Below are 23729 nucleotides of genomic sequence, written 5' to 3' on the forward strand. Positions count from 1 at the left end.
GTTGATGGTTGTTATTTTGATATCCGATAGCGCATGGATATTAGCGGATCTATAGTTAGAGATTATTCAGGGGATCAACTATTAATGGGGTATTGTCTGGTTCTTGGAGATTCGGGAATGTGTCAGCCAGCAGTCAGGGATCGTCTGCATGATTTGGAAGTGAAAGGTGAGTTGTCCTCACTGTACTTGTAGGTGGAAGGCACCATTGTCAGCCCATTGTATTCATATCCTGTTATGCATGTTATTTTACTGGAATGATCTATTAGATCGGTATCCATGTAGATAGGATGTTTCTATGCTATTATGATATATTCTATCAGTATCCTGGTAGATATGACGATGCTATGCTTAGTGATTTGTAGATCTGCCTGATTGTCTGTTGACTGGTTAGATGTTGTCAGATGGTTGAGGCTTTATTGCTATATGTGTCAGCCAATAGACAAGGGGCATTCCAACCCAAAGTTTGATTGGGCCCAAGGGTATTCCAAACCGAGGATGACTGCACCCGCTGTATATTGGCATTCCAACCTGATGGTTTATGGGTTAGGTTATTCCAACCCGATGGTTGGGTGGACCCGATATGATTTTATGACATGTGGTGAGATTGTACTGATTTATGCATCAATCAATAGGAATGGGGTATTCCATCCCGAGGTTTAGTGGACCCATAGTATGTTAGCATTCCAACCTGATGGTTGAGGGTCTGTGGTATTCCAACCCGATGGTCTATTGGACCCATAATATGTTGTTATTTGTATATGTTATGGTATTTTAGGGGAAACTCACTAAGCTTTGTGCTTACAATTTTTTTATGGTTTCAATTTCTTCAAATGACTCGGGGCAAGGTGAAGGCATGACCATACACATCCTTGGTTTTACACCAGACTGGATCCTGGGAGACTCTGATTTTATATTATATTTTGGAGACAATGTTTTTGTAAATACTTTTGTTAATAAATAGCTTGTTTTAAAAAGTTTTAATTTGCTAAAAATTTTGGGATGTTACAAGTTAGTATCAGGCCTTGCTTTGAGTGAATTGCAGAAACAATCGTGTGAATCCAACCTCTAAATAAGGAGGAAGGGTTTTAAAAATTATTTTCAAAGTAAGTTCTTTAGAAATAACTTACAAAGTTGCTTAAAAATACAAAAAATGGATGTGATGTGTACGATCAGTCGGAGCCAGGAAGTTGACCACAAATTACCACGTCATTCTTTGATATTCTGATATGTTAGAACAAGATGCTATTGATTAGCTAGGGATCTTCAAAAATTACATGATAGAATTTCCTAATTATATGATGTCGTACCACTTATAAAATCCCTGACTGATTGTTGTATGACTCTTTCGTGTGTGATCTGGCTATTGAGTGAATACGCTAAGTCACATTTTACATGGTTTAAAGGATCCTAGTATAAGAGGTTTGGTCCTGATTCATAGCTCTTATCTAAGTCCAACCGTTGTGGGGTTGAATTCTATAGCTTAAGATTGTTTAAATTATGGACCATGTGAGTGTATTCATGCGATAATCGTCTGACACCAATGGTGAGTCGTGTGACAAATAGTGGAATGGTGAGTCGTGTGGGGTCAATCGGCCAGTTGCGTTATTGGGTGAGGAGGCGGTGGTTTCCTTAGAATGTGTACATATCATAGCAGGTAAGCATGTGGAATTTTTAGCCACTCTGGGGAAATTGAGAACAGGTTGGAGGTGCACACGTGGTGTGGGTAGTTCGAGATCTAGAATTTTGTATATTCATCGGTCTGAAATTATTGTGTTTTAGTGTCAATCATCTTCTCTGCTTGAATGTTGCTTGCTTAATGCTTTGTGGGACCCATGTTGATGAAAGTTAGCCATCAAATGAATACAAAACAAATTACATGCAATGAGGGTTGAATAATCTTAGAATGAAGGACTCAAACCTATTGTGTTACTCTTGCTTGAGTCCAACCATTTTAGGGTTGGGCCTTTTTTCGAAGGATTATTTAAGCTTGGTTGCATGTAATTGTATTTGTTAAGTGGTTAACTAGCATTGGTAGGGGTCCTTCAGCAGCTGATGGCAATAGGGGTGTAGGTGAGACTTAAGAGATCCTAGGAAGTATTTAGTGTGGTTGTTTTGTTATAGAGCGGGTATTGAGAGAATTTTAATGACTAGGACTTAGAAGACCCGGGATGATTCCTAAGGAAAGTATGGATAGGTGTGTAAGTTAGTATTGGGCCCGTCCTACTGGAAGCACATGATCCATGGTCGAATCAAGGAAGGTTTCGTGGATTCTAAGGGCTGGTTAGGGACGACAACATGGTTGGATACGATGATTTGTGGCAGTGTTTATGTTCCTGTTAATCTTTTGGTTGTGGCTGCTCAGGCATGCCAGCGGATCTAGTAAGTATTTTAAGCCCCAATGGTGTTTTTGTTTTGGGTTGTTTGGTGCAGACCTAGTGAGCTTTGGTTTGAGCCCTCGGCGACTTCGCTTGAGGCCGACTATTCGAATCGCAAGACTCAAGAAGAGGACAACGACTATGATTGGGTTGTGTTTTGGAGCTGGAAGTGGGACAATTGACTGATGGAATTGAATGTCATTATTTGTGGCAAGGGTTATGACCTTTTTTTTCTGAGTTCGAAGAAGGAGTGAGTAGGCTCGTAATTTCTAGAGTTAGGAAGGGTAGTACCTACTTAAGATGGTTTGAGTTATGATTTGGGTTTTAGCACTAGTGGATGATACTTCACGCCTTAAGTGGGGGAGAACTGGGATTCTCGGGTTGAGTTTTTTAGCCATTGATGGTTTTCCCAGTTGGTTGTTTTTTATTGCTTTCTTCAGATTTGTTGGGCAGATGCTCATCGGTGGATCTTTTCTATACGTAGTTATGTTTAGTTCCATGTGACTCTTGATTCTGTGGATTAAGTGTCATATGCCCTTGACCTCTGGTCATGGCGTTCATCATCCAGTGGAGGTTCTCTTGAATGTTTAATTGTGTCAGCCGAAATTCAGTGGTCTGGCCATTCTGTCATCATGTTCAGTATGTTCTATGTTTCTTTGGTCTTCAGGTACATTTACCCTCAATGGTGGAGTGGGGAACTTGGTTCATAGAAGACTCAGGTTTTGGTAACCTTTAGGATCACCATGGAAGTCTTTTCGAGCGAGTTGCATAGTGGTGGAATACGTTCAGTCTCAACGGAGTATAGGATCTTGTTTCGACTAATCGTGAGGACGTTTTCTATTATCGATTGGTGTATTATCTCGATTATCTCTGGGATTTCTTCTCTCACAAGTCATAAAGTTAATTATGGATGTCTCGAGTGGATGCCCAGGTAGAGGTACACCTGAGCTGATAAGGGTTAGGTGTAGCGCAAATGTTTTTGGTTTGATCATATTTGCTCATCGAAGCAGTGGTTGGTAATGACATATTAGAAAGAGTCAATGGTTATTAAGGTTTTAGTTCATCATATGTTTTGGTTTTGGGTGAAGTTTGTAGTTCCTATTTTTTCAGGATCTTTTATGTATGTTCTGGTAGTGTCTCCATTCAGGGACTGGGGGTAGATTTATAATTAGATGCTCAACAGTTTTAGGGAAGGGTGTACTGGAAGATATTATGTGTTCCCATTTCCTAGTAGACTTTTGGTGGAAACATACGTTGGGAATCGTAAGTGTATCCGTGAAAGGTCTGTATTCAGAGAGATGTGGGTTAAGAAATTTGTATGTCAAGGCATTAGTTGAAGGGTTCAGGATTTAGCTTATGTGTTTATGCTCAGGGATGGTACTTCCTGTGTGAAGGTCGGACAAGTGGTGAGGCCTCATTATTGAAGTAGCATCGTATTGGTTCGTTAGTTAAGGAAATCAGTATCCGTAGCCCATTGTGTTCATGGAATTGTTATCATCAGGATACCACTTCTCTCGAAGGTATATCTAATCCCTTTTGGTCCAGTGGAGGGTTGTCGATACTAATAGTTGTTCTGTGATTCTATTTTCTAGTAGGAATCATAGATGAGCAAGATTCGAGTAGATATTACGATGGATAAGTGAAGTGGACCTAGCAATGGGTTTAGTATGGGTGTTCTCTTGGGGAGTCAGACGACTTTTGAATTTTTGATTTCAGATAAAGAAGTTTCGGTTTGCTGCATGGGATTATGGATTCGTTTTCTTCGGGTTGGAAATTTTCTCCTGGGTTTGGGCGCCATAGGAAGGTCGTTGTATGTGCAAGGTTGTTGGTGTGTCCCTCTGGATATTGAGCAAGTCAGGAATGGTAAGGAATGATATCGAGGATGAAATCTAATTTATGTGGGGGAGAGTTGTAACACCCCGGTTTTTAGGAGAAGGAGTGTACATGTGAGTATGTTGGGTGTATTCGTGTCCAAAAGAAACCATAAGTCTTAGGGTTTGAGGGTTATTTAAGCATCCTTATGGTAATTTATCCCTACCTTTTTTGCCTTCAAAGCCTTAGAGCCATTCTTGCAAAACCCTACCACCCCCCCCCCCACTTGAGTGTGATTTTAAGCCCTAAGTGTGTTCTTTGTTTTTAAGAGGAAGGAAAGGTGTATCAAGAAGCTTGGAAGCTTGCAGCAAGGATTGGATCTAGAAGTTTGGCTCTTTTCTTCATCATCCAAATGTATAAAGTTCTTACATTTATGGTTCATTTGATAGATCTCATATTTAGGTCTTTTATGCTTCTATTTTGTCCGAAATGCTCCATCTTGTGCATGGCATGTTCTCGATGTTTTGAGTCATCCTTTTAGACCCTTGGAGTGGTCCTTGGTCATAAAAATGAGGAACCAATGGCTAGAATTATATCATGCTTATGGTAAAAGGGTCTTAATGGATTAAGACCTAATATTAAGAGCATTATGGACGTGTAAGGTCATAAAGTTAGAGACTTTATGACCCTAGTATGCCTTTGGACCCTGGATCTGAAGTTTGAGATTAAGAGCTAAAGCCATTTAGCACTTATCTCAAAGGCGTGACCGTACACATCATTGGTTTTACAACAGATTGGATCTTGGGACACTCTGATTTTAAATCATGTTTTGGAGATAATGTTTTTGTAAACACTTTTTTAATAAATGTGTTGTTTTGAAAAGATTTAATATGCTGAAAACTTTTGGGATGTTACAATGAAAAAAATATATATAAAAAGGTTAAAATCAAGCATATATCGGTTTTTTTTTCTAACAAAAAAGTTAATAAAAGAAAAAAACAAAATAAATGAAAAACAAAAGAAAAACCAACTTAAATAACGTTCCATGGATGTTCGTCGTACATGATTATTCACATGAGTTCGTATTACGTTTCATGAATGTGCATCACGTGCGAACGCGTCAAAACCATGTAAATGAATTTGACATTTGTGCCCTTAACGAAATGATTAGTGGAGAATGGTCATCGTGGTTCCTACCAATTTTTGGGTTCCTACTGAATCCGGACCCTATATATATATATATATATATATATATATATATATATATATATATATATATATATATATATATATATATATATATATATATATATATATATATATATATATATATATATATATATCGTGATATATCTTCGTGCTTAACACCATTGGATGATCGTGTCATCTGGTTAAGCCTAAGACTTACAATAAAGAAAGAGCCGACATTTGTCATTGTTTGAGAGGGGGTTCCAGAACAAGACATTGATGGTCTATTCAGTAAGTGTATGGGAGAATTATAATTCTGTATTAGATAGATAGAGAGCGGTACTTTCTTCTTCTGAAGCAGGGTCCTTTATACCTGTCACCGGGGAGCATGTCACTAATAGTACCTTCTGCCTTGTTTTGACTTTTAAGATATTGATGTGTCCTATTGGTAAGTTATGCACCACTACTCGTTATACGCTATTAGTTTAGAGTTACTAAGGGGCGGCGCTTAGAGCGACACACTTGTCGTTTTGGGGAGCAATCTGGTACTATTTTGGGTTGATTTGGGCCTTGTTGTTTGGATGTCGAGGCCTAATCACGAGGCCACAAAGGATAGGGCCCAGACCTAGCACTTGCCGAGTAACAACGGTTAGCTATATTGTCCTTTGGATAATCATTCTGTTACCTTTGATGAATTCTGGGAAGGATACATTAACAAGTCCCCTAGGCTAGTAAACCACAATGTTAGACTCGGGTAGTTGGGTTGCTCTAGCTTAGTTCGAGATATGCGTATGGTGGAGATGGCTTTGATGCCTGTTGATGTGATAAAGTCGTTCTGCATTGGCATTTTTTTACTGTGGTATCGATTCGATTCACCCGCTTTGTATTCAAAATTCCCCTTTATTAGGGTTGTTTTGTTCTTTTGTATCTCCTATGCTTTGACTGTCTTTGTCTTTTTCGTTGTGATATTCTTTCCTCACTGTTTTTTTGTTCAAGGTCTACGATAGTGGTCATGCAATTTGGGAGCGACCCGACATCAGAAGAGTTTGAATCTCTTCAATTCTGATTTGGTTTTATGCCTGATCACGGAGGTCATGCGTGAGTATGGCTTCTCTGTGGACGACCTCACTCCTAACGCCAATCACACAATTATTGGGTTCAAGTTGGTACGTCAAGCTTTAGGTGTACTTCCTCAACTCTAAGCCTTCCGGTTCTTCTTTAACTCCACCACCCAGTCTGGCATACATACTTTTTCTCAGCGATGCAAAACTCACACGTTTACTGTTAACCATATGGCTCCATGAAAGAACTGGATGGATCATGGTTGTGGGTTAACAACGACCTGATTAGTCCTGGTTACCCTTGTGTGGCCATTTCTTCGAATCAGGCACCCCCGTTGTCAGACACTAGTTTGTCTATAGTTGAAGCATTGAAGGGGATCTTATTCATTGGGGAAGATTGGCAAGACTGCATCCTAGCAGCATTAGGGATGAGTGTCGCTGGCAAGCCTGATGGATGATGCCTTAGCTCTACGTGGAGAAAAATGGTGAGTGTCGTTTTCCATATACCACCCCCTTATTTTATTTTACTTTCTTTAAAGAACTTTCCTTGAGGGGGAGGAGGTCATTAATTTGATGGCTATTGTTTCATTTGTAGGTGCCGAGAAGCTTTTGTCCCTTGAGTGAGTGTTGCGTCGGAAGTTTATGGGTGACCTTTGGTATCACGAAGTCCCTTTGGTGGAGGTTATCCCACTGCACACATGAGCTACTCATATGCCTATTCTAAAAGTTCCTTTCGTTGCTGCACATGAAGGGCCTGGTGCACAAGTCGACACTGGTCCATCGGGTGTAGGTGTATATGGTTGTAACGACCCGATTTTTTAAATTAATTTTTTTTAATTTTGAATAACCAAACACATTTCCAAAATCCTATATATAATTGTTTTCAAACTCATATCAAATACAATTTTTATTTAAAATATAAGAGTGTCCATAAAACGCCTGTATGAGAGTGCATGCCACACCATCACACCTTTCCCTTGCCCTTGGGATCCGATGTACCTGAAAAAAAACACGACTTGTAAGCTAATGCTTAGTGAGTTCCCCAGAGCATACCCCACACACAATCCACATAACACATATCATACTAGCTATAAAGTTACACATATCACTTAAGTCATGCATACATAAACCTCTAAGGATGTCGTGGGTTCCCCCAGGGTCTTACACCTTCGTGCTATGGGCAACCCCACATGGTCATCACCTGGGAATGCCATGGGCTACCCCACATGGTCTTATATCAAACTGCCACGGGCTCCCCTTGGGGTCTTTCATGCAATAACATAAATAATTAATCTAGCATATTATATCACAGAAGTGTCTAACATAATACATACACATACATAAATATGTAAGGATGTAGTGGGCTCCCCCAGGGTCTTACACCTTCGTGCCATGGGCTACCCCACATGGTCTTTACCTGGGAATGCCATGGGCTACCCCACATGGTCTTTACCTGGGAATGCCATGGGCTACTCCACTTGGTCTTATATCCAACTGCCACGAGCTCCCCCCTAAGGTCTTCCATCCAATAACATTGAATCACTAGCATACTACTAAGCACAAAACAAACTTTCATACCATATATCTCAACAATTCTAGTGTACCACATCACATAAAATAGGTCTGCCTTCGTGCCTTAAACACATTGGTATGGTGAGAAGACTCACCTCTCTCGAATGCTGAAATTGATAATGTTAGAACCAAATATGTCCCACTTGTTGTTCCGACTCAACTGCCTGTAAGCATCATAAGATAGACTTGTCAAAATCCAAAAATTACCCTCAAGGTCAACCATGGTCAAAGTCAAAGTCAAATTCAAAGTCAACAGTCCACATTGACCTCTACTCGTCGAGTGCAGCTAGCGATTTGTTGAGTTCCTACTGAGTTCAGACAACCTGATCAAACCATAGCCAACTCGCTGAGTTGTTTCTTCAACTCGACGAGTTCACTTGATATTCAGAAGGCGGGGAAACCCGATCAGACTCATCGAGTTCCTAGAGCAACTCGTCGAGTCCCCCGTCCTTTTTTTTCTTGTTTTGATGATACACCGAATCCAGGGACTCCAGGGCTTAGATTTATAACCCTAAGGTGTCTAGAAGGATAAAGTTTCCAACTTTACCTTCTGGAACCATTCCGAATGCTCTAAGGCCCTTTTCAAAGGTTGTAAAGCTCCAAAGCCTTGCCATATGGTCCAAAACTCAAGGGATATGAAATAAATTCTTTCCTGAAAGGTTCCTAGTCCTTAAAACTTTCCAAAGATGGAGCCTTGATGGACATGTTTTGTTCAATGCATGTCCCTAGGTCTAAATGGCCAAAAAGAGAGAAATATGCTCTAAAACTCTTGCATGGTGTCCTTGCTCAACCAAAGGCCAGATCAAGCCCACCTTGGGACCATTTTGCTCTGGATATTCATAAAGTTGAAAACATTATGAATACCATGCATGCATTCAACAAGAAGGGTAGGAAATGATGGGTAAACTCAAGATCTAGCCATATTCTTTGATAAAAATTTGGTCTTGAAGACTTACAATAGTCCACAACATCACTAAGCTCAATGATAGGTGCTTCGTTTACTGGATCTTCTTAATATGTCCTTTTTCTTAAGCTTCAAAGGTTTCTCGGGAATAGGTTGTACAAGTCTCCCCCACTTGAACTAGAATTCTTCCTCGAAGTCTGCTGATCCAAATAAGTCCGGGTAGTGATCCCGCATCTCGTCCTTCAGCTCCCAGGTCCATTCGGAGCCCCTGTGGTGCTGCCATTGTAAGTTTAGACCCTTCACTTCCTTGTTCCAAAGAACTTTAGTCTTCCAATCTAATATGGAAATTGGCCTCCCGATGTACCTCAGTCTTTTATCCACCTGGATGTTGTCCAACGAAACGACTGTGAACTTGTTAGTGACACACTTCCGAAGCTCTTATACATGAAAGGTGTTGTGAATCTGGCTAAGGTCATCCGGCAAGTCTAGTCGATATTCTACCTTGCCCACCCGGGGCAAAATACTGAATGCTCCAATATATCGGGGTCCTAGCATGCCCCTCTTCTGAAACCTGATAACCCCCTTTAAGGACGACACTTACATCAACACAATGTCACACACCTGGAACTCAAGATCCGATCTCCGCCGGTTAGCATAACTTTCTGACGGCTCTGTGCGATCCACAGCCGGTTGCGGACCTGCTAAATCAACTCGGTAGTCTTGAGCACTACATTAGTGATCCCCATGACCCGGTGCCCAACCGCGTCCCAACAAACCGAGATCCTGCACCTCTGACCATATAATATCTCGAATGGCAGTCGGTCGATATTGGCATCATAACTGATGTTGTATGAAAATTCTACCAATTAGATGTAAGTGTCCCAACTTCCATTAAAATCTAACACACATGCTCTAAGCATGTCCTCCAGTGTCTGGATCGTCCTCTCACTCTGGCCATCGGTCTGGGGTGGTACACCATGCTAAAATGTATCTGAGTGCCCACTTCCTCATGCAACTTCTTCAGAACCTAGATGTAAACCGAACGTCCGTGTCAGAGACTATTGACATAGGCACCCTGTGTCTAGCCACCACTTGTCGTACATAAATATCCACCAACTTCTCTGCGGATATACTCTCAGAAATCAGAATGAAGTGAGCACTCTTCGTCAGTCTGTCCACGATCACCCATATGGCGTCCATGCCCCTCCCCGTCCTTGGTAATTTCGTGATAAAGTCCATAGTGATCTCTTCCCATTTCCACATGGGAATGGGTAGCGGCTGTACCTTGCCATGAGGCTGCTGATGCTCTGCCTTGACCTTCCTACAGGTCAAGCACCGCTCCAAAAACCAAGAAATCTCCCGCTTCATGCAGGGCCACCAATAACTTAGTGTCAAGTATCTATACATTTTTGTAGCCCCTGGATGTATAGAAAACTTGGACTTGTGGCCCTCCTCTAATATCCTCTGTTTCACCCATCCAGACACTGGTACCCACACTCGACCACACTTGTCAAAAGTCCACGACTATCCTTAACAAACAAATGCTACTGTCCCCAAATTCGCTCTATCTTTTAATTCGCTCTCTTCACTCCCTCGACCTGGGCCTGCTTGATCATGTCTAACAATGGAGAGATGATTGTCATCCTTATACAAATGTTCCCACTCGGGGACCCCGTCGTCTTGCGGCTCAAAGCATCAGCCATGACATTGGTGTTCCGTGGATGGTATAGGATCTCGCAATCATAATCCTTCACTCTTGTGATCAGTATAGATGGTGCATCGCACCCCATACAAGTAGTGTCTCCAGATCTTGAGGGCGAGCACCACTGCCCCTAATTCCAAGTCGTGAGTGGGGTAGCTCGCCTCATGAGGCTTCAACTACCTCGAGGTGTATGCTATCACATGCCCCTTCTGCATCAGTACCGTAACTAACCCTAAAATTGATGCGTCATAGTACACCACCAAATAGTTTAACCGCTCGGTTCGTACTAGTATTGGACCCACATTACCTCCGTCTCATGGTCTAAAAAGCCAACTGCTAATTTGTGCCCCACCGAAACGTCACATTCTTCTTGGTCAATCAGGTTAGTGGCACAGCAATCTTCAAGAAATCCTAAATAAATCTTCGATAATAGCTCGTTAAACCCAGGAAGCTGCGAATCTGTGATGCGTTCTTCGGTACTTCCCACCGCATCACAGCTTCAACCTTGGCTGGATCAACAGAAATGCCCTCCTGATTGATGACATGCCCTAAAAATTGTACCCCTCGTAGCCAGAAATCACACTTGGAAAACCTTGCATAACGTTTCTCCGCCCTTAGGGTCTCTAGTACTTCCCTCAAATGCTGCTCATGCTTCTCCTTGGTTTTAGAATAGACCAGGATATCATCAATAAAAAAGATCACCGATAGATCTAGCATCGGTCTGCACACCTTGTTCATGAGATCCATGAACACTTCTGGGGAATTGGTGAGTCCAAATGGCATCACCACAAAATCATACTGCCCATACTGGGTACTGAAAGTTGTCTTGGGTATATCCTCATCCCGAATCCTCATCTAATTGTACCCCGACTGAAGATCAATCTCGGAAAACCAAGACGTAACTTGCAGTTGATCGAACAGATCATCGATCTTTGGCAACAGATAATGGTTCTTCACCGTTAGTTTGTTCAGCTCTTGGTAATGAATGCACATCCTGTATGATCCATCCTTCTTTTTCATGAACATGATCGGTGCTCCTCATAGGGAATTGCGTCGATAACTCCTAAAGCTTAGGCGGTGCAAACCGGTATGGTGCATTCGCTATCAAAGCGACATCGTTAACCAAATCAATTCTAAACTCCACCTCCCTCTCCGGAGGCACTCCTGGTAACTCTTCGGGGAAAACATCCCGAAATTCTTGTACAACCGGCACAATGCCCACATCCGTCGTGGCCTCAACCTTCATATCTTATATATAGGCCGGAGATCTCGTACATTCCTGCTAAAGAAATCTCCTAGCCCTTGCTGCCGAACAGAGAGTTGGCCCCTGCAAGGCTCTCTCACCATTTATAACCAGCTCTCCCCCACTTGGGGTTCGAACCAAAACCAACTGGTGCTCGCAATCAATCATTGCTACATTAGCCCCCAACCAATCAATCCCGAAAATCACCTTCAACTCTCATAATGGTATTGGGACTAGAACCACACGAATCTTCTCGCCCAACACATTCAGGACGCAGTCCTCGTACACCCTCGCAGCACTCATAGTGCAGTCATCTGTAATCTCTAGCTCGAGGGGGGAATCCAAAGTTCCTCACCCATCCCAGAACTTCTTGCTAACCCCAAGGGACACGAATGATCGGGTAGCACTCGAATCAACCAAGACATGAGCAGACATACCATTGACCAAGAAGGTCCATATGCAAGAATAAAGTACACATAAGTCATAAAAATAATATGAACATAGAATAATAGACACGTACTAGCCACAACGACCGGCGCTGCCCGAGCCATCTTGATAGTTAGTTGAAATACGTGGCTCTTCACCGCTGGGGCATTCGCCTTAGCAGGGCAACCATCGATGATCCTCAGTGTTGCGGGTGTAGGCACCGCTACTGCTCCTCCCCCTCCTTGCAACCTCAAACAGTCGGCCTTTTTATGGCTAGTCTGGTTGCAGTGGAAACATATCAACCCTTTTAGGGGAATTCCCTGGTCAAATGGCCCTGCTGACTACAAGAGTAACATACTGATATCCCTACTGTTCGACAAGCCCCATTGTGCGTTTTACTACACCTGGCACACTAGTCCTGGTCCTGTTGGCCCCTACAGGAAGTGTTTGAGGTCTTAGGCTACTTAGTGTGACCCACCACTATATGTGCCTGCTCCGACTTCCACTTGGTGCACAAAGCTAACTCCATCTCCCATTCTCGGGCCTTCTCCACCATCTCGTTCAGGGTTTGGCACCCTGTAAAGCTCATAAACTCTCGGATATCATCCCACAACATGGAATAATATCTCGTCCTTCGCATATCCTCATCAGTAGCATATTGTGGAATCAAAAATGCTCGCTCACGAAACTTGGCAATGATCTCTGCCATAGTCCCGGTGGTCTGATGGAGTTCCTGGAACTCCCTCACCATCCTCTGCACCTCAATGGTTGGTGCAAACTCCAAATCAAATCGTCGGAAAAATTCGACCCATATCATCTTAGCCACGTCGGCTGTTCCCACTTGGCTAGTAACCTTGCCCCACCAATCTCAGGCCCTGTCTCTCAGCATTCAAGAAGCAAATCCTACCTTTTCTGCATCCAGTCAAGAACTCGTGCGATCGTCTTTCTCGATATCTGCCACCCAGCGTCAGCTAACAATGGCGTCCCTGACTCCTAAAAACATCGGTGCGCCACACGCCTTGAACTCTAGGAATGAGGGAGTTCAGGCCCCAACCAGGGCTACCGCAACCTCGGCTCTGAATGCCCTGAGCCTCTCCTCTACAATCCCCATCATGCCCTCCTAGAACATCCAAAATATGACTGGGGTAGCATCAAGGATGCCCCTTGTAACCTCGGCTATAATAAGCTCATGCAGCCTCTCATCGATTACATCGGTAGTCTCGCATGATACAGCCACGGATCCAGATCCCGATCATAATCCCCTGCTCCAAATCATGTCACCACGATGCTGAACTGAAATGTCATAAATCATAACGATCAGGATACCCATAAAGGGGATCTTCCCTTACTACTACTCCTTGTAGTTGTCAGATCTAACATTGGTTTGGATCTAACATGGTCAGATCTAACATAAAGGGGATCTTCACACCTTCCAGTACCTTTCCTAATTCTCTACCTAACAACCTTCATTCATCCCAAAATAAATCAAAATCCACAGACTACAACACCTCTCAAATCCTAGGTTTTCCTAAGATTTTCTCCACCCATACCAATCATAATCGGTTGCCTTTATGAATGCAAATTGTACACACAAAAAGATCAGATAGACTTTCTAATAATAGATTCTACCCTAGGACCATAACCAGACAAGGAGCAGGAAATAAGTCCAAATCAATCATTCTGAGGCTATAATCTCTTAGCTGTATTTAATTTAAGCAGCATACACATAGCAAGTTCCGTATGATTATCAAAGCTCAAACATATGTATAACATGGCTAACATATTGGGGAACTACTTACTTGGCTCGGCTAATCACACATGTTGTATTCTCATTTCCTTTATTTTAAATCTTTTTCATTTTATTTTTGAAAATACTTTTACCATTTCCTTAGTTTGAGTCCTGACACACCCAAGAGTGTTCCCAAATCCCTCAAACAAAAGCTCTGATACCAACTTGTAACGACCCAATATTTCAAAGGAAATTTTTCATTTTTTATTAACCAAACACATTTCAATGAATTAAAAAATCCCATATATAATTGTTTTCAAACTCATATCAAATATAAATTTTATTTCAAATATCATAGTGTCTATAAAATGCCCATATGAGAGTGCACGCCACACCATCACGCCTTGCCCTTACCCTTGGGATCCGATGTACCTGAAACAAAACTACATGTAAGCTAATTCTTAGTGAGTTACCAAGAGCATATGCCGCACACAATCCACATACCACATATCATACTAGCTATAAAGCTACACATACCACATGAGCCATGCCTACATAAACCTGTAAGAATGTCGTAGACTCCCCCTAGGATCTTACACCTTCATGAAATGGGCTACTCCACATGGTCTTTACCTGGTAATTCCATGAGCTACCCAACATGGTATTATACCCAACTGTCACGGGCTCCCCCTGGGGTCTTTCATGCAATAACATACATAATTAACCTAGCATATCATATCACAGAAGTGGCTATCATAACTCTACTTTTCCTCGAAGCACATCTTCCTCTTCTTCTTCTTCTTCTTCTTCTTCTTCTTCTTCTTCTTCTTTTATTTTATAATTATTTTTTATATTATTAGCTTGTATGTGATTTTTTCTTTCCTTAATCAAGCAATTCTTTCCCAATGTTTATATTGGTCTCCAGGCTTGATTGGGTTAATAATTAAGCTAGCTCCTCAAGCTGCGACTCCGGAGGCCTTACTTGCCTAAGTCCCCCTGAGTTCATTCTCGGTATTCACGCTAGGTACTTAAGACATGCCCACTTTTTGAATCATGGGCCTGTGTTTCTAGGCCAAATTGTTTTAGTTAGCTTATGGTTTTGAGCTTTATCTAGTTCATTATGTTGGGGTGTCCTTTCTGATTAAAGCTTGCTGACTACCCCCATTTGGACATTGCTCTAAGCCCTAGACCTTATGGAGTTGCTCATCGGCCTTAATCAGTTAAGTCAAGTCGAGATCGTAACCTCATGCTTTTTAGGACTTAGGTACTATTTGCTTTAAAGGAAATGTTATGAGCCTTTGAAACCTTTATTCATGCCATGGTCGAGGCTTGTTACCTTTTGGATCGGATTGACATTTTCAGGAAAATGTTATGAACCTTTGATGTCTATGGTTGCATTCTCGCAGCAGTTTCGCTCAAGTGATGCGAATGATCAGTCCTTCTTACCATTTGGTAAACATGCATAGCCTCTTATGATATCAAGCTTGAATCGTGAAAGAGCATTCTAATAGTTTTTTATACTAGTCAATTTGCATCACTCTACTGATAATGTGTTTAGAAATCACTATTATTGGTTGAGAATAAAAAGTGACTACATCGCAATACAAACTAAGGCCTAGTTCTTGGGTAGTTACTAGGGTGTGATCATCCATTCAGAGGTTGATTATGCTACAATTGCCCCAATTTTATCTTATTTTGCTCCTCGCTCTAGGTTTAAATATGGTATAGGTTACACGCATTCCAGGTGCAGGGGATCGATCTCCCGTCCTGGGCTTCTAGAACACAGGCTTAGTTCCGATGTGACTCTATAACTTTGTACTGTCCTTCTAAAACGACTCAAAACTTAACTTTGCGATGTGCGTGGCTGTAGTCATTCTTGCACAATACCCATTCTCCCACCTTGAAGTTTTCTACTAGTACATGCTGACAATAGTAATGTTCAGTGTGGACTTTGTAGGTCGCTTGGCAGAGTTAGCAGCTTTGCGCTTCTCATTGGTTATGTCTAGATTTGATGGAGTTCGACATCATTAGTGTTCACATCGAACATTGTGAGTCGCAAAGATCATCTTGGGATTTCGAGTAGGATTACTGCTTCTATGTCATACGTTAGGCTGAAAGGTGTTGCTCCGATATTATACCTTAAGGTTGTGTGATACGACCAGAGTACTGTTTGCATTTATTTGACCCAGACCGTTTTTGATTTCATCAAACGCTTCTTGAGGCTGTTGAAAATGGTCTTGTTTGACACCTTATTCTGGTTGTTAGCTTGGGGATGGGCTACTGAGGTGAACTGTCGATGAATTTTCTTCTCATCACAACAATTTTTGGAAGGGTTGCACTCGAATTGGTTATTGTTTTCACTAATCAGGACTCTGGGGGTACCGAATCGCATGAGGATATTCCTCCACATACAATTTATCATTTTCCTGCCTATGACTGTGGCTAACAGTTCAACTTCGATCCATTTGGTGAAGTAATCAACAACGACTAACTAAAATTTGGATCCGGCAAGGAAACCGAGAATGGTCCTATGATATATATACCCAATTGATGGAAAGGCCAGGGTTGTTGATGCTGGTTAGAGGCATTGCGGGCTGGTGCTGAAAAGGGGCGAATGCTTAAAACTCTGGGCATTTTTTTGTAAGTTTGGTCGCATCCTTGTATATGTCGGATTAGTATACTCCCATGCAGAGTATTTTTCCCGTGAGCACCTATGCACCTTCATGTGCCCTGACCTCTCATACATGACTTTCATCCAAGAGATTTTATCCTTCAGCGTGGGCGATGCGTCTGAGCCACGTTGTAAGGAACCCTATGTTGTACACCTGTTTCTCCCTTATGGAGAAATGTGAGGCTTTGATTTCGATTTTCCTAGCTATCACTGGATCGTCTAGGAGGATGTTGTTTAGGAGGTAGTCTAGGTAGGGCTTGGTCCAGTTAGGAGGCATTGCAATAGAATCGATTTGTCTATTTTTCGATGCTTCTTTCCATGAGAACTTCTACTGAAACATTCTTGGTAAAGTGATCGAAAGATGTTGATGCCAAATTACTGAGAGCGTCGACCCTCACGTTTTTTCCCTGGGAGATCTGCTTGATCCTGAAGCTTTTAAATGAATATGATCAAAATATGTTGGTGTGGTTTTCTATGATTCCTTATTTGCTTATTTGGTAACCTATAAATTTGTCCTCTTCTACTCCGAAGGTACACTTTCCTAAATTGAGTTTCATCTGTGCTTATGCCACAGTCTGGAAGGTTACCTTAATAGCTGTGAGTAATGCTACTTCGCGACGATTTTTCAAAATCATGTAGTCAACATAAACCTCCATGTTCCTACCGATTTGGTTGATGAAGACTTTTTCCATCTGGCATTGCTATGTTTCCCCACCGTTTTGGAGTCAAAACGGTATTTTTTGGTAGTAGTATGTGCCATGATTGGTGTGAAATGTTGTCTTTTCCTCGTTTTCCCTGCACATTTGGACTTGGTGATAGCCTTTGTAAGCATCGAGGATTCAATCATGGCACATACTACTACCAAAAAATACTGTTTTGACTCCAAATCGGTGGGGAAACATAGCAACTCCAGATGGAAAAAGTCTTCGTCAACCAAATCGGTAGCCAAATGCACTTAAGCTGAATCCTTACAAGGATTCAACCTTTTGGTTTATCTTTTGGAGGGGGCAATGATCTTTTGGGCGTGAGTTGTTTAGTTCGGACTAATCAATGTACATTCAGCACGAACCTTCATGTTTCTTTACCATCATAGGGTTAGCTATCCAGGTGGGGAAAATTGCTTCATGGAGAATGCTTGCACCTACCAGCTTTGTGACTTCCTCATTTATTGTCTTGCTCTTATCGTCTACTTACCGAAAAAATGTTTAAGTTATGTTCGATGACCTTATGTTCTACCTCTATTATGTATATAGGTAGCCAAGCGAATACTTTAGAGACTTGTTTTAAGATTGTGATTAACCTGGTTTTGGTCTACGCTGATAGTTCTGAACCCACTTGTATTGCTTGATCTAGATGATCAGGGTGGATCACATGTTTCTCTGTGCGACATTCCTCTTTTCATTTTTTAGGGGCTCGAATTAGTTATGGGGCTGCAATAATCTGATGACAGACATGTGTGCCTTGGGTGCTAGCAACAATTGTAGCTAAACCGATACACATGCTTAACTTAATGGTACCGTGGATGGTTGACATTATAGCTTGCAACTGGAAAAGCGCATGCTATATGACTAGTATGTTTTGCTCTGTTGGGAAATGGATTATTTAGAGCTTGATAATTTGTGTTATGCTTTCCTTCCTGTCATGGCTAACTAGCATGAGGGGGAGGTGTATGGTACCCAATGGCTATAGGCTATGTCCTGTGAAACTGACCAAAGGACCTCCTGTTGGAGGTTTCAGGTCTTCCTTCTAGGAACATGGCAACTTTCGGAAACAATGTCCGTAAAGGATATCGGTGCTAATGTTATTATCTATGTAGACGCGATGGATTTGCTTTTCACGTATACAAGTAGTAATTAGGAGCGGATCCTTGGGGTTCCAGTTGTATGGTCTCAAGTCTTGTAAGGAGAAGTTGATTTTCGAGAGGTTTCTAGATAGCACCTCCACAACATTGTTGAACTTGCGGCGCTGGTACCTGTTGCGCTTTATTTTGATCGTAATGACCTCTTTCTTGGCATCTTAGTGTTCCAAAGAGAGAATTGTGTTCAGCGTGCTAACCACTAGATAGAACTGATTTCTGGGCTTTAAGAATTGCGGAAAATTTGGCACAGTCCATGGGAACCAAGTGTTTGTCCCCATTTTCTGCGGTAGCAGTTGTGGCTGAAAAAAAGGCGGTTGTTACAGCTAAGTCATTATCAACTGGGGTGTTGTGGTCGTGCTTGCGACCGACTGTTCTGTAATGATAGGCGACTAGTCTCATCAGACGCATTTCTCCCCCACCAGACATTGTAGGTGTCTTTCCCATTATTTCCACCATCTAGTGTCGTTTTAAGGTTATGTAACTCTGATTATACGCTCGAATAGTGCCAGATATTGTGATATGTCTTCAAAATTAATGTCATTTGAGGAACGCATCATCTAGTTAAGCCTACATCGTAGCAAACAAAGTGCCAACGTTAGTCGTCTTCCGGTAGGGTCTTCGAACGAGACTCAAACTGTCTAGTAAGTAAATGTATGGGAGAATTAGAATTTTGTATTAAATGGAGAGTGAGCAATCCCTTCTTTTGAAGAAATAGGGTCCTTTTATACCTATTTATGGGGAGAATGTCACCGATAACACCTTCTTCCTTGTTTCACTATTAGGACATGACGACGTCCTATTGGTGAGTCATGCACCACTAGTGGTTATCTAGTATTTGTGTAAAGTTACTGAGGAGCGACACTCTGAGAATTACACTTGTTGTTTTGGGGAACAATTTGGTTCTATTTTCCCATGTTATGGGCATTGGTGTTAGGACGTCAGGGCCTAAGCACAAGGTCGCAAGCATGAGGTCCCGAACCTATTACACTGAGTAACAATTGTTAGCTAGACCGTCTTTTGGATAATCATTTTGTCACCTTTGACGTATTCTTGGAAGGATACATTAACACCGTGTGTGTGTGTGTGTGTGTCTCTCTCTCTCTCTCTCTCTATATATATATATATATATATATATATATATATATATATATATATATATATATATATATATATATATATATATATATATATATATAAACAAATAAAAACATACTATATACTTATAAATATAAAAACTATCTATTTATAAGGTTTATATTGTATAAAAGATATAATTATATATATTTGCACATATTACTAAGTATAAATATGTATTTATTTCATATTTATATGTATAATATATGTATTTATACATCTTAGTATAGTTAACTATGTGTAAATGAAACATTTTATAATTCTTTGGGTAATTCAACAACCAAAACAGAAAAAAAAATTGTTGTTTGTTTACAAAGTATAAATATGTATTTATTTCATATTTATTTTTATACGACAATCTTTATACAAAATAAATATATATTTATATTTATTAAATAAATAAAATATAAATAAGTATATCTAGTAAATACAAATAAAAACATACTTATATATTTAAAAATATTTTTATTTGTATTTAATAGATATAAATATACTTTTATTTCTTTTATAAAACTATTGTATACATATAAATATGAAATAAACACATATTTATAGTGAGTACTCAAAAACCAAACCACATTTTTGTTGGTGTTTTGGTTGATGAATCACCTAAAGAATAAACCAATGTTTTCCGTTTATATGTATTTTATTATATAAATATATATAAATAAACATTATATCCATATAAATATGAGATAAATAGATATTGATAGTTAGTAATATTTACAAATACATTTAACTATATCTTTTACATAATATAAACTTTGTAACTTGGTATTTTTATATTTATTTGTATACAATAAGTTTTTATATGAAATAAATATATATTTATTCCTACTAAATCAAAATAAATATATTTTTAAAGGAGTACACTGACTTTCAAATGTATATAAATAGTAAATACAAATAGATATATTTTAAAAAATGTAAATATATCTATAAAGAATTTATACTTTTAAAAATGGATGTATAAAATATTTTTTACATTTGAAACATATTAAAAATACTTAATAAAAATGATAATAATAATAGTTACAATAATAATAATAATAATAATAATAATAATAATAATAATAATTGTAAGAGTAATTCAAACATTTTTGAAAACTAAAGAATAAATCCAAATATTTTTGAAAATTTAAAGACATACTAGTACTAGGTAACCCGATAAGTGACCTGGAAACCGGTTAATATAGTATAAATGAACAAATTAAATAAACCTGCTGTTATAATATAAATTAAAAAAATTAAATATTCGGTCAATTTATCTTTTAAGCTTTCTTTTTATAACTCGATATAAGATCCACAACATCCATTTCCTTTTCAACAATATAAATACATAATTCACATATATACTAGTATTGTAGAAATCGATGTTGGTCACCGATTAATCGTTTTACGGCTTTAAACCGATTACGATTAGCGTGATTGACAAAAACTAGTTAAAATCGGTCAAACTTAAGCTTGTCGGTCCTTAATGGTCTTCGGCACTCATAGCCGTGAAATATTAAAAAAATCCAAATTTTTTTTTTCAAATATTACACCAAAAATTTAAGTTTTCAAAAATTTAAAATATTATACTAAAATTTTCAAATTTCAAATTTTATAATTTTAAAATTTTCAAGTACTTATTATTTTAGGATATATTATTTTTGTAGATAATTTTATTAATAATTTAGAGTCCTCGATTAATCTCTTATTAATTTTGATTTAGTTTGATTAATTGTTTAACGTGAGTCAACAACCGAACGATTTTCATAACTTTGACATATGCTGTTATTATATACTTTTGTTTTTTATTTTTTTATTACTAAAATATTACAAATATAATTGGATACATATATCTATATTCTAATTTTTTAGATTCACTCCATATTTGAAAAATATATGATTATAAGTAAAATATGAAAAAAAAAAAAAAAAAAGTGTTGTAATTTATTATTTTTTTTATGAGTGAATTTTTTTCAACTTTAAAGACTTTACTATATTGTTCGAAGATAATATATGCACGCCCTGTTAAAAAATTCTAGCTCCGTAATTAGAAATTAACCAAATCCGTTTACTACTTTCCCAACAATATATTTTTCATCTATAAAATGGTCCAATTTTTAATTATAAGTCCTTATTTTTCTACAGAAAGTTAAGAAAGTTGGTTACTTTTTTTCCGAAGACAGTTCTTTCCAAGCAATAATCCACCAAAGTTGGACTAGGTTAGGTGACAGGATAATCTGCAGATCAACAAATCATTGACTTCCCTAACCCAACAGCCAACTAAAAGCCTACTTTGTGAGTGTTTAAGGTGTATATATGTTTGTTAACACACATAAAGTCTATATCCCTAGTCCCAGTGATTGATTCACTTGTGAAAGAAGAATGACAGCCGAAGGTCCATCTCCACTGGTTCCTTCCTTGATACTGGGTATCCTTAGTCTAGTCATATGTAGTTCCACTGTAGAGAACTTAGGGGAAACTATTTCTTCTTTAAGTATTGGGAAAGAAGCGATGGTACTGCTTCCTATTATATTGTTACTACTCATACACTTGATCCCACGCTTTCAACCAACACGATATACTTCATATTCATATCAATCTAGTAGTAGCTCTCATTTTGATTCAGAAGGATTGGGATTGGGATATGGTTTTTTACTCTTGGTTCTGCTCTTCATCATTCTCTGCCATGTTTTCGCTTGAAACTTGTTGCGGTGAAGGAAAATATACTACTGAAAAATATTTTAATAGTAGATTTCAAAGATTGACAAAAAAAAGGACAAAAAAGGTGAAATTGTGTTGTCCGGCTATTGACGCAATATTGACAGACTGCTGATAAGTAACAGGGAAATACGCAGCCATGGGAAGTATGTACATATATTCAAGTACTTTATCTGGTTTTCTTTAAATGATTAAAATATTATATTTTCGTGAAGCTTAGGCTTGTTTTAGGGATCCAATAAGAGCTCATACATAGCTTTTTTGTTTTATTACATAAAACTTTTGATAAAATCATTTATAAACCAAACGAAGTTAACGAATTTAACAGTTTGTCATAATGATTTAAAAACTTTTGGAATATGATTTATAAACCAAATGAGTTAACGAATTTAACATTTCTAAAGGATTCAAAAAATCTCAATTATAATTTGTCTTTTTAAGAAACATTGTGCATAATTTAGGGCTAGCCCACTTCGCTAACATGAAGGTTCTAATCTAACTAGTAACTAGGATATCCTGTATTATATACCATAATCTTTTGTAGGGAGAGCGTGATACATGTGTATAGATCTATACGGTATTGACAATCTCACACCTAAACTGTTAGATGCAGTTAGACCGGCAGGTTTAGGGTGACAAACGTCATAACATTCCAACGCCTGAAGAACGTTGTTACAGGCAGTCAGGGTCAATAGTATGGTTATAAAAGTCACATGGAGTATTTAATGCTTTAGCGACTCTTTTACTTGCATAGATCTACTATTCTAGACATGAAAAACACTAATGCATAATAGTTTATGGAACTTTATAACTACCTTACACTTATGAAAATATATTGGAATTTTAGAAACAACATACGAAACAGTCGGATCTTAGTAGAAGACTACTTTTATACTAGTAGGAAATATGGACTTTTATAGTAGTGTTCAAACATCTACAAACAAATTCATTTAAATTAATACAAACATTGACATTAAATACTTATGAACTCACCAGCTTAAATGCTGATCTACTCTTTCAGATCTACTTGTATTTCTCGGTGATTTAGTAATACATGTAAACTTCAGCTTTTGGAGAAGTAATGTTATGGCGTCAGTTTTAAACTCATTTTGACATCATATTGTAAGTTGTTTTTGAAACAAGTATCATTTGACAATGTAACTCTTAAATTATATATATGATGGTTGTATTTACTTTCTTTACTATGTATTCAACTCTTACGATACTACATGAAGTCATCCACCCTCGAACGATTCTGCCGTTCTGGTGTGAGGGTGTGACAGATTAGTATCAGAGCATTGTTTATAGTGAACTAAGTATATCGAACCACATAAGATATACAAAC

This window comes from Lactuca sativa, chromosome 1, assembly GCF_002870075.4.
Source record: "Lactuca sativa cultivar Salinas chromosome 1, Lsat_Salinas_v11, whole genome shotgun sequence".
Lineage (NCBI taxonomy): Eukaryota > Viridiplantae > Streptophyta > Magnoliopsida > Asterales > Asteraceae > Lactuca > Lactuca sativa.